The 12,535-nt window shown below is 37.4% G+C and overlaps 1 protein-coding gene across 1 annotated transcript in view; it reads left to right on the top strand.

Moving 5' to 3' along the window:
* Positions 1 to 12,535, top strand: part of MYO16 (myosin XVI) — a 297,557-nt gene that overhangs the window by 213,218 nt on the left and 71,804 nt on the right. The gene's annotated exons all lie outside the window — the stretch shown is intronic.

Here is a 12,535-nt window from a genome sequence, read left to right on the forward strand (position 1 = left end):
TCTCAAATGCTTCAGCAAAGAAGGAGCACCATCATGTCCGAGAGATGTTTGGTTAGCAGCCTCATGCACTCAACACATGTTCCTCCTCTCTGCCTGTTCTACTCCTTGACTGACGTATCGAGCAGTCATGATCTGGCCTATGTATTATCTCTTTCTGAAAAACAGCATGGAAATATCAGCTGCTTACACACACCTAAACTTTCAGTTGCCTTCTTGAAAAAGTTGTGGATGTTAAATTACTGCTTGGACAGGATCATATTCTCTCTGGCAATTCTGTAAATATTCAAAAAGTGCAGGAGTATAGGAGTTCATAATCCCACATGTTTCAAAAGTAAGCCATCTCTGTCCTACCACAATATTCATGCTGCAGTGTGAATCCAGAAGTGCAGGCTGGTTAAGGAGAAGATGCAGATAATGGGAGATTTGGAAAAGCAGGCTGCTTTCATTTTCAGAAGTGGTAGGGGCAATCTCTATATAGCCGTTCCTATATTACTGAATTGAACACTTCAAGGGACTATTACATGAGCACAAAACCACAATCTTTTCTACTGTTAAATCCTTACAATGGTTCCTGGCAGGGATCTGGCCCTTAACACCTAGCTTTTCTCACTGCAATTCCCAGATACATGGGGGTTAGCACAGGCCTGGGACCATTCCTGGGGAGCAGCGTGGAAGTATCCTCTCTTGGAGGATAAAAGAGAGTAACCATATGTATAAAGGTCATTTTATTCAGTTGGCTTCAGTGCCAGAGAATGGTACCATGTGTGTTCACTCTAACAGTATAAGCATGAATCTGGCATGTTGTCTTTTTTGGAGAAACTTTATTTTAAAATATCGCTAAAAGAATGTTAGATGATTCAAATATAATTTCAGTCTTTTTCCTCCACTCCTTCAAGTACGTCCCAAAGACAAATTTTTACCTAAGAGTCTAGAGGACATCTGGTGTCTCACAATAAATATTTATTTGCAGTAATGATAATAAAAGAAGAATAGCAACAAAACCCAACAATATGATGCCAGCAACATTTATGCTATTATTTTAAAGTGTTCTAGTTTTGTTACTGTCCATCTTTGTCCCTTTTCCTCCACAATAAATTATCTTTATAGGTCTTTGCACCTGAGCCCCTATCTTTTTACCTATTTGCATTAGGTCCTAATAATTATATTATTATACATAAAATGAATTAAACAGTGGTGAGGCTAGCATGATGTCACTGAAAATGAAGTCCATTTTATAATATTCCCTGGGAATATATGTTGAACCTTCTCAGAAGTTAACATAATCACTCTGCATACATCTCTTGACACTACTGATTTTTAGAATTGTGTACAAATAGGAACCCAGAGCTCTTTGCCCAGCAGTACTGAAAGAAACCATCAGCGTTGTAAGGCTTTTTACAGTAGCCATTCCTGTCACACGGGCCAAAGCTTACATGCGAATTCTTCACTTTACTCACCATGACCAGTTAACCTTCATATTCACATTTACTGTATTTGGATAGTTCTTTTCATTTCAAATAGTGCAAGCGTGTGGCTATTTGTTCTGTTATTGGCTGAAAAGTACGAAATTTTTAAGCAGAAATGATAGTATTAGATTGCAGTTCAAAAGTACCGTCAATACTTAATGCTGTACTTTTTTAGCCAATAGACTACAGGTAAGAAAGAGTGAAGAATTATTCAATTCAGAGACTATGAGCTACCTTTTCAAAAAGTCTTCTACAAAACTGTCACTTGTACTACATCTCTATATTGCCTCAGTGACAGGACAGGATGGTTTTAGAAACTGGATAATTAGTTTTGGTGATGTTCTTGTAAACTGGATTTGCTTTGTTGGCTGTTCCGCCTTACTCTGGTCTTGTCCTACTATTCATTGATTGAAATGAGAAATGATTTTGTCAGATTTCCATATATGCTTATAGACCTGAAGTTGATAGACTTCTCACCTTTCAATTTTTTATTTCCTTTGGTGTCAAACTGGTATTTCTAGTGTTCTAATACTTGGGAAAATAGTATCTTCTCTGTTTCTGCAATTATTTTTCCTCCATCATGGCTCTTCTACTTCTTTTGCGTGATTCAGAATGGTCTGTGATTTCCAGCCCCTAGGCGGGCAGCAATGGTTGCACTGGTATGCATTCGGGCAGACTTTGAGCACAGGCACTGAGCTACTGAGTGCCATCGCTTTCCAAGAGCTGCTTCTTGCAGAACAGTCAGGATGCTGCACAAGAGTCTAAACCTCTCTCTCTGAGGTACTGGTTATTATTCTTCAAGTTGCAAAAGAGAAAAAATGACATCAACTTAAATTTTACTTAGGGTCCCTCAATCCCAAACAAATACAAATACCATATAAACAGGTAAAATATAAAATGTCAATTATGTCAAATAGTGATCACAACAGGCCACAATGATACTGGTGTGTATGTGAACAGACTCCATTCTGAGCTGTCCTGGAACCAAGAAGAAAAGAAAAAAAACAAACTGGAAAAACTATTGCTCTAGATAGAGATGGATAGGTAGAGGCTTAGGTAAAACCTCATAATTAAGGAAGGATCATGAGCAGGAGTAGGATCTGAAAGACACTGAAGGCTTGCTGATTACATTTGAGTACAGAAATATATACCAACTGATAGGACCTCCACTTTCTGTGGTATTTTCACATCCAGAAGGAGCCATCATACTCAGAAGCCCAGGGATAAAATACAGCTCTATCACAGTGAACGAGGAGGATGTTCTTTTATTTTCATTTTTGGTTGGGTTTTTTTTTTCCCCGGTAGGAAATAAGTGTATTTTTTTAATATTATACTGAATATACTGAGGGGAAGGGCAGAAAAATCAGGAAACAAAACACAGGGAAAGATGAAGGAATTGTTCTTTATTCACTGTAGGAAGCTGTAAACAAGTGAATGCTCTTACCACGTGCTCTTACTGGGCTGAAAAAGTTCAGCCTCCCCGTGGCTTGCCCCAAGGGACAAAGGAATTACTCCCTATTACTCGGGAAAAAGACCTTGACAGCTGACAACAGAAAAACACAAAAGGAGAAAGAAAAAATAGACAGTTTCCATCTCTTAACTCAATGAGAATAATGAAATTTGCCTACACCTTAATTTTTTCTTGAATGTTTTGTAAGAAATGGAAATATAAGTCATTTTTGCTTTATTCTGTCATGCTCTGCTGTGTCCTTGTTTGTAAATACTAGTAAGGACTCTGGATTTTCATGCAGGTTTTCTCTTTTGAAGGGGAGGGTTTCCTCCCCATTTGAGTCATGCTAACTAGCAATTTGACTGTGTGGCCCCAAAGGGGGAAAAATAGGCCTACAGCTGTAAAACACAAGATAGCCTGCTATCCTCATATAGTTGATAAGTGTGACCCTATGAACTATCAATCCAAGAATGACAAGACTTAGAGGCAGCAAAATGTATCCCCAGATGGGTGCCAGTGAGAGGTTTACCCGTAACTGTAAGATTTTCACCTTCGGTTTGTGTCTTGGAGTCATTCTGATGGGCTGAGTTTCAGTGAATGCAGCTGTGTGGTTCACAGCTTGGCTTAGCTCAGCTGCGAAGTGTTTTATAGTAGTGATGCAAGGAAATCTTGTTTTTCTAGAGCTGAATGTACTATGCACTTCTGGGCTTACCTGGCTTGAGAAGTAAAGGATATTAATGGTAAGTCTGAAAGCACTGTGTAAAATCAAAGAGAATTTGTGGCCTGGATCCCAACTTGAATTCCCAAAAGAGAGTGAATTGTTACCCTCCTCCACCCTGCCCACAGTTTTCGTGCATTTAGTTTTAAGGTCTTATCATATAGGTAACGTGGTCAGAGTTAAAAAAAGTAATTAATGAAAAAATTAAAAAACTTTTTTTTGCTTGTTAATAAAAAGACAGAATGTTTGAATTAGGGGCCTTTGTGGTGAAGGGATAGAATATCAGAAAACCTCGATATTCTAACAGTAATACAGACAGTAACATTGCTTTCTTAATTGGATGAATTTGAATAAATTTCTATTAATATCTAATTAGGGATTAATATGACTGGTCTCCAGCACATATTTATGAGTCATATTTGAACTCTTACGATGGCTAAAGAAAGACAGTAGCTAAGGAAAGGTCATACTTTGCAAGAGCACTTCTTCCTGGGCTACAGAGCTTAATCATTATTTCTACTGCTGGCCTTTTTGGATTTACTGGTTCTGCTTCTATATTGTCGAAGTAAAAGTTGACAGCTGCTAGGTGAACCCCTCAATCACCAAAGTTCGTTGATCAGAAGAGAAATCTTGTGGAAATTCTGGTTCTTAAGTGGAAGCTGTGACAGTTACTGTCAATGAATATATAATAAAAATGGGAATTAATAAGGTCAGATGCTATTAAATGCTGTAAAAACAGGCAGCACCAATATAATTATGAAATGATATATGTGATTTCAGCGGATTTGCCAACTCCAGCTGCAGTGTTTCTGCTGAATTTGCCTGCAGTGTTGGCTCAGTTTCTAAAGCTCTTTGAGTAGAGACAGAAATCAGTTTTTACCTTATCTTTAAAATAGAAAGCCTTGAGTAACATGCATTTTAGACTCTTGGAAAAGTTTACCCATATATTTTGCATTAATATCTTCAGAATCATTCTCAGTGGGCTAGATTTTGAAATTCTAGCTTTGCTTTGAAGTCAAGGCAGTGGCACAAACAATGTTGTGAAGAGTTCAAAGTTTCCAATTTGCAGCCCAAATTGTACGCGGAGGTAAAGTATCCTCAAATATCTTTTTCCTGGAAGAAAGAAAGAAACAGTAGAATAACCATGGAATTAGGAACTATCTGCAGATGGCTATTTCTTTCCAGCATTTAGCATTTTGATATCTTATTTAAAATGAGGATAATTCCACCCAAGATATACAAAAAGCACTTTAGTAGGAACATAGTAATTTGTTATGTTTTTGGTATTCAATGCAATGGCAAAAAAGTAAGTGTCAGTGTGTGCTCTATTACCAGTGTAGAACAATAAGGCTCAGAAACTCTCTGGGGCACAGAGAGAGCCTGGTTGTACAAGCTTAATATCTAGAACCTAATCTCTTTGCATCAATTAATAAAATGGATCCTGGCTGACTTCCGTGTCATTCACCTCACTTGGTGCTCGAGGAAGACATGTAAAAGCCATTTGGAATATAAATTTTTTAAAATAATGATAGTGATCAAGGACCCATCTAGAGTAATGAGGTGAGCTTATATTTCTTGCTCAGTGAAGTACAAGAATACAGCTGTTCAGGCATGTTCAGGTAAAAATGAGGCAATAAGATGCTCTGTTTCACTCATTCTGGACAATTTTATTTTGGTACCATCCTCCTCTACAAACACTCCTCTGCCGTTAGTGTTTTGTAAATTGGATTAGAAATTAAAATCAATTTTTCCTCCCTCTTTCTTCTTTAATGTGGTTCACCAAGTTGCTGAACAGTACCCAGTGCTTTGTTCTGCCTGTGTTTTAGTTTCCTTGGTCAAGGAAGAATTTATGAACTACTGCCTTAGAGATTGAGGTTCACACGTCCTGAAGGTGTGAGGTGCACAGGTCCTGAAATAAGACATCTGTATTAGCCTTCCCCGCCAGTTTACGGCAAACCTTCAGGGCTGTTGGACCTCAGGATAACCTCTGTGTATTATGTGAACTGATAAGCAAATTGAGCCTTTCACTTAGCTGATGAGAAAAAACACGTTGTTCAGAAAGCCGAAATAATTGTCTGCTAGCGTGCTATTCCTTGTCTTTATTTCTGCACTTTTTGAATGTTTCTTGGAATTTCATTACTGTCTCTCAGGTTTCTAGACTGTCTTTTTCAGGTTTAACTCTTTCAACTCAGTCTTGTGTTTTCCATCATGGAGCTCCCATCCTGCCTTCTGTTGCTGCTCAAGGAACAGCAGAGAAAATTTCATACACCAGTGTTGTTGCAAGAAGACATAAGTCACTAGAATGTTATGATTTACCATTTTCAGTTCTCTTTAAAAATGGCTTAAATTGCATCAATCTAATCTTTAGTTTTACCTAGGCATATGCAGACATGCAGCTTAGATTGTAAGTAGTTGTTTGTGCTGACTGGTAAGACAGTGTCAAGTGCAGGTTTGGAGGTACAGTATCAGACCACCTTCTTCTTCCCCTTCTTCTCCCTCCTTTTCATTGGCTAAGCTTATTCTCCTATATGAACATTATATGTTAAAATATCTAAATTACAACATGTAAGCTGTATGGAGTCAATTAAAAATAAAGAAACTCTAAGATTTTAATGTTTTTAAAACAGAATGTTAAAAAGAGTTAACATTCTGATGAATTTTTGTTTTAAAGTAACTTAAAAAGATGGCAAAACATCCATTTTAATAGGAAATATTAGGAGGGAAGATATGGAACACAATGATAATGGATTCTTATGGTAATTATAGCAGTGAGGGTGAAACAAGTATGTTCAAAGCCTGTTCTAATTACAGGTTTTCCTCTGATTTCAGTATGAAGTTCTTCTTAGATGAAATTCTTCTTAGAAGTTACACTTAACTGCAGATCCTGAAATCTGCAGTGCTACTCAGAGCAGCGTTCATTGATACTGAAATGCTCTAATAGTGGACTCTAGATCAAATATGGCTTCAGAGCACTTAATTGTTACTAACTCATCCAGACAATTGACTTTGCTTGGAGGTCATTCTGAAGAGATACCTTTTTTCTCAGGAAAGTTTATGTTCATGCTAATATCACTGCTTTGTCAAATAACATCTGTCCTTCTGCAACTGGCATAATGCCATTATTAATAACTATTGTAATCTTTTGATCAACTTTGTGCTATTAGTTAATGCTGTATTGCACAGATGTGTTGTTTATGTTTGTGAGTCTTGTATGGGACTCATCATTGCATACCTGAACTCGCTTTGTCCAGAAGCTTTTTGGTGTTCATTTTTTTTTCCTCTCTGTCTTTCCTCTCTCCTTTTTTTCCTCTTGAAAGCAGGGAAGTTATAATATTTTATAATATATAATTTGTGAATTAAAACAGTGCAGCAAAATATTTCAGAGTGTCACGAGGAAGTTAGGCAGGGCATTAGTGAGAATGATGTACTGAGTAGATTGCAAAGTGATAGGTCATCACACTGGCCCTTTTAGCTTTATTGTCTGCTATACAATAATATCATCAGTCTTCTCATAGAGCACTGCACTGATATGTGCCATGATACCTTAAATCCTTGCAAGGAGAGCAAGACATAATCTGACTAGTGTTAAAAAGCAATATTCCATTAAAGTGGATGTAATGATACCAATTTATACCAAATGGCAATCTCGCCATTGTGTAGTTTGTTGCTTCAGACCTAGAGCTGGAAGTGGTATTTCTGATTGAGGGAAATCATTTTTGTTTGTCTTTCTTTTAGAATGCAAGAAAAGGTGAGTAAATGAAGTATTTTGAAGTCATCAGTTTTGAGGGCACCTTAAACCCAAATTCATAAACATGGTAATGACTAATTTCCTGTGAAGAATGAAGGTCATCCACAAAGCTTAAACCCGTAATTTTTGAAATTACTATGTCTTTGGCAGTTTTGGTAATCATCACATTCTATAAAGAAGTGTCATGGGTTAACCCCAGTGGGCAGCTCAGACCCACACAGCCACTCGCTCATTCCTCCCCAGTGGGGTGGGGGAGAGAATTGGAAGGGCAAAAGTTAGAAAACTCGTGGGTTGAGATAAAGACAGTTTAATAGGGAAAGCAAAAGCTGTGTGCTCAAACAATGAAAAATAAGGAATTCATTCTCTACTTCCCATCAGCAGGCAGGTGTTAGCCATTTCCAGGAAAACAGGGCTCTTTCACATGTAATGGTTACTTGGGAAGACAAACACCATCACTCCAAATGTCCCCTCTTCCTTCTTCTTCTCCCAACTTTTTTTTTTTTTTTTTCCCCTTTGTCAATGTTTCTGATAGTGGGACCTAGTTTGGAATAATTTACAGCAGTCTCAGAATTATTATAAATTACTAATCCCTTGTGAAAGCTTGCTGGTAGGGGACTGATTATACTGTAAGAGATGACCAGAACCCAAAGCGCACTGACATTCTCCCTGGCAAGTCATGTGTATTAGAATTGGTGTACATCACCTGGGGAGTTGCCTAGATGTAAGTAGGTATTTGGGACTGTCTTAGAAGCTATAGGCCATTTGAAATGCATTTGTACAATGTGATAGTGTCGTGATAGTATCTGGCCTATTCATATTATGAACAAACTAAATAGCTCTATATGTTACACATGCTCTAAGTGTAGATAGACTATTCTGTTTTATTCCCTTTGGGGTTGTTTCTTTGTAGCTGTCTGGCTTGTTTTCTCCATTTTCCCCCTTAGGTCCTCTTTAATACTTGAAAGACAAGAAATGTACTAGATAACTCAGATGCCTATGGTGACACACCTAATTAGCCTGGACTTAATTTATAGTGTATAGAGAAAAATGGTCACTTTTAGGATATGATTCAGCTCACTTATTTTAGGTTAATCCATTTTTGCAGGTATTTCACAGTCTCAGTCTAGCTCCCATCTATGGCAAGGGACAAAATTAATGGTTTGTAACAGGCTCCAACAAAATCAGAGAACAACATTTTGGAGTTGAAACAGAAGCAGCTTTTGAAGTTATACCATGGTATCATCAGTTCTCTAGCCCACAGAATAAGTAGTATTGTACATGCAAAATATCAGTCCTTATGTTACGTGTCACAGAGTTGGACTGTGAGAATGATAAAGCTGCTGGTGTTTCTGGGGCTTACTGACAGTGCACAAGTGAGTATAAGAGAAAATAAAGTTTATTTTTTGACTGGAGTTTTCAGTGGTAGGTCAGACATCAAGCTTTATTCTATATTTAGAAGGCAAAAATAAATATCAGCATTGTTTGCTGGGCATCTTCTGAGTTTTATAATGCAACCCTCATTTGCTAAAGCGATTATAAATGGGTGTAAACTATTGTGTCATTCCACTGAAGTCGCTTGAATTATTCATGTCTGTCATGTACTTAGAGTTCTGCAGGACTGACATGAAAAGGGGTGCCTTGAGCAGGGGGGTGTAATTAGGTAATAAAATAGACAGATACAGGAAAATAAAGGTGGCATGGTCAGTTTTAAGTCTGGCAGTTCCTAACTTCCAAATATTTGGTGTGCAATCTGAATAATCTTCCAGCCTTATTTATATTACATTTAGTACAGAATGTATAAAACTTAGTGGAGCTTCTTACAGGGAGTTTGTTGTTTTGTGCAATAGCGAATGTCCTGGCTTTTTTGCTGTTTCAAAGAGAATCTCAAGGTATTGTTCTCCCTCCACTACTAGGGGTATGCAAGGTATTTTTCTGCCCTTTTTTCTTCTGCCTTTTTTTCCTAGCTATGTTCATTTTCTTAGGCAATGGTAAATCTATTTGGCACACACAAACATAATTCTGGCTGAACTCTTTCAGCAGTTCCAGTGGTTTTCTTTATTTTAACTTAATGAAGGATCTGTGAAATTTTAAAATGTTTATTTCATTTCCAGAGTTAAGTGCCACCCTTGGTACCTCTGGACTGACATTCAGTTTCCACTAGCATTTGACATTTCTTGTGCCTCAGGGTTAACTAAACATTTATTAAATTACTAAATAACCCTGTTACTCTATGATATCCTGATAGTATCTATGCATATTTTACATCTGGGAATTTAAAAGCTTGTGCTGTTTCTAAACATGGAGAAGTGTTCCCACAGAGTACTAAAATACCTATCACAGTACTGGATTCCATCTAAAAGCTTGGATTATAAAAATAGATAAAATTATATTTGTGTACAAATAAGAATATTGAAAGTTCTTGACCCATATCTCACAAGCTGACTGAGTTCTGTGTGCCTATAACAAGCAGCTAATAACATTGAATTATTTCAGAACCTTAACGTTTCAATGAAAGTAATTATTGAGTACTTCATAATTTGCTGACATCACATAATGACAAAGATAATGGACATAGATTTATATATGGTAGTAAGAAGTTCAGTTAAATGCTTGCCATAGAAATAAACCTGTTAAAAGAAAATATTATCAGCCACTGATATCTTCACTAATCCTTATGCATTGAAACCCTTTTAAGGAAATGCCTGTTAAAATAATAGACCTCTTAAATTAATACAAACAGCTTATCTTTAACATAAACATTTTAAAGAAGTAAGTGTGCAACACATTAGTTTATGCTAATAGGACTATGCAGGAACTTTGAATTACCTAATTAAGGGGCAAATTGTCACATGGATAGATTAATTTTACTGTATAGTTTTAAAATAATTCCTTTGTATTCATTGATTAATTAGATATAACTGTGTGCTTTGAGTGCCTAGAAAAATATAATTAGTTGCTCCTGACTCCTTTTTTTTCTGCTCATAGAAGTTGTATAAATGCAGTCCAGCTGCCCCACACTCAAAAGCGACTGTGACCCTCCTGCTGTTTTTTCTTTCTGTGGTTCTGCAGCTGTTAAATTCTTTCCACTCAACTCAGACATTCATAGCACCCTTTTTCTCCTTATCGACATCTTGATATTCTTTACAACCATTTAATCTTCAGCAGAAGAACCTGGAATGAGACTTCCTAAAGCTAGATTTCCTAGTCAGACTGAATAATAGTAGGCAGTTCATACTGGTGACCTCTGAGAACAAACACAAAATCCTATGCAAGCATGCATGTAAAATCCTTTTATGTATCTTAATCACTGGATCTTATTTTGTTTTTTTTCTTAGACCAACGTGGCATTAATTTAACATCATCAGCTTTAGCAGAATTACTCCTGCTGTAGTCCACAGTAAATGAGAGGAGAATCTGGTCCAGTATTGATACAGTATGCCATGGGAACAGCCTTAGCCTATCTTGAAAAATGTTGCTTGTGTACAGTTTGTCTGACCATTATACAATTCAGAGCCAGGAGAATACCTGTTACCCAGATTGATACTACTCACAGGGTTCAGAGGGCACAAGGGAAGCTCCTATAGAAGAGATTAGAGATAGAGATGATCTTCCAGAGAAGCTGTTTTCCCTATATGGTTTAAGAAGGTCCTAAAAACCTTCCCCATAATCCCAATACACCTTGTCTGAGCTACTAGTGAGCGTTGTGGGAAGGATTTTATGTATTTCCATTCCTCTTTGGCGGAGTCAAGGTTGCACAGAAGACAAAAAACAAAAGCAAGGAAGAAATAAAGCATCATCTAGGTGGAACATCAAATTCAATCCTATTTCCCTTAAATAACAAATTTTCCATTTTACTCTGGTTTTGCTTTCTGCTTCTACAATATATGTCTGTCTCAGTATATTTCCAAATGAGCTGGGAAGTGCTTTCCTGGCAAACAATGAGCCAATGAAGTAGCAACCCCTCCAGGAGACCAAGTGGGAAAGTGTATAAGCCCATTTTGGTGTTTCAGCTCAGTATCACATCACGTTTCTGAAAAGGCCTTGTGTATTTTTCAGAAAAAGTCATAAGTCACTTTGCTTTACACAACCTGTTTGCAGTTGTTTCAGGCATCTGATTCCAGGCTTCCAAACACTTGGACAGGAGCTCAGTCTAAGCATGTCCTTCTCTGAATACCATTTCAAAGTCTTCTCATAATTTCACGCCCTTGTAATATCATGCCCACCACTGTGCCTGCAGATCTGTAGACCAGCAGTCATGACCTTGTCCTGTGCCCCTTGAAGGATGACTTTCTATCTTGACCTACACAAAGTTGGCCTGCTGGTGAGGCCCAGCAGCAAGTTGCCTGGAGGCCAAGTGCACAACACTATGATAATCACCAAAACTCTTGCCTTGTAGTGTGATCTTAAAGAAAGGGTTGCATAAGACGTCTTCTAATTCCTTATAGCCTGAGTAGTGAGATGTGGCTCAGACTCACAGGGCAGGTTTTTTCTCTGTGGTAGGAAAGCGCAAAAATTTACCCGTCTGTTCAGCCACCTTTTGACTTCTACTCCCAGGCATTCCTTTATTCTGGTCTCTGTTAAAAAGAAAGGAGGGTACCTTTTGATTTTCTGTGATTTGAGATCTTTTAGTTTTGCAGGAGGACTTTTAATTTTGACACCCTATTTTCACATGGCTACATCTGTGGAGAAGGGAAACTAGCTTCATTACACACCAGTCCTACATCATCTCTGTGTTATACAGAATCAAATTAACAGGTTGATAAAGAAAGTGAAATTTGTTCTACAGTCCATATATTCTGCATACAGTGAAGCATTTTACTGCTCTGCGTGCATGTTTGTGGAGTGCCCAAGCATGAAGAGGCAGTTAGCTATGTAGAAGGCCTACCTATCAAAAAGTAAATGTAAACATTTACGAGTTAGAGGCAAATGTTCATGTAATAGAGCTGCTTGTCTGTTTGATGCTAGCATATTTCTAAGTTAATGTGTCATTTTTGCCAACTTCTTAAATAAATAAATTTTTACATTGCTTTATCAAGGTGGAATAGGAATGTCAGCTTTAAGTAAGATGATGCAAAAGTATTGTAATGCAAATCTTTAGCAGATGTTGTGAATTCATTTTTTATTTGCATAGCTGAATCCACTAATCCCAAGAG

This window comes from Gymnogyps californianus, chromosome 1 (assembly GCF_018139145.2).
Source record: "Gymnogyps californianus isolate 813 chromosome 1, ASM1813914v2, whole genome shotgun sequence".
Lineage (NCBI taxonomy): Eukaryota > Metazoa > Chordata > Aves > Accipitriformes > Cathartidae > Gymnogyps > Gymnogyps californianus.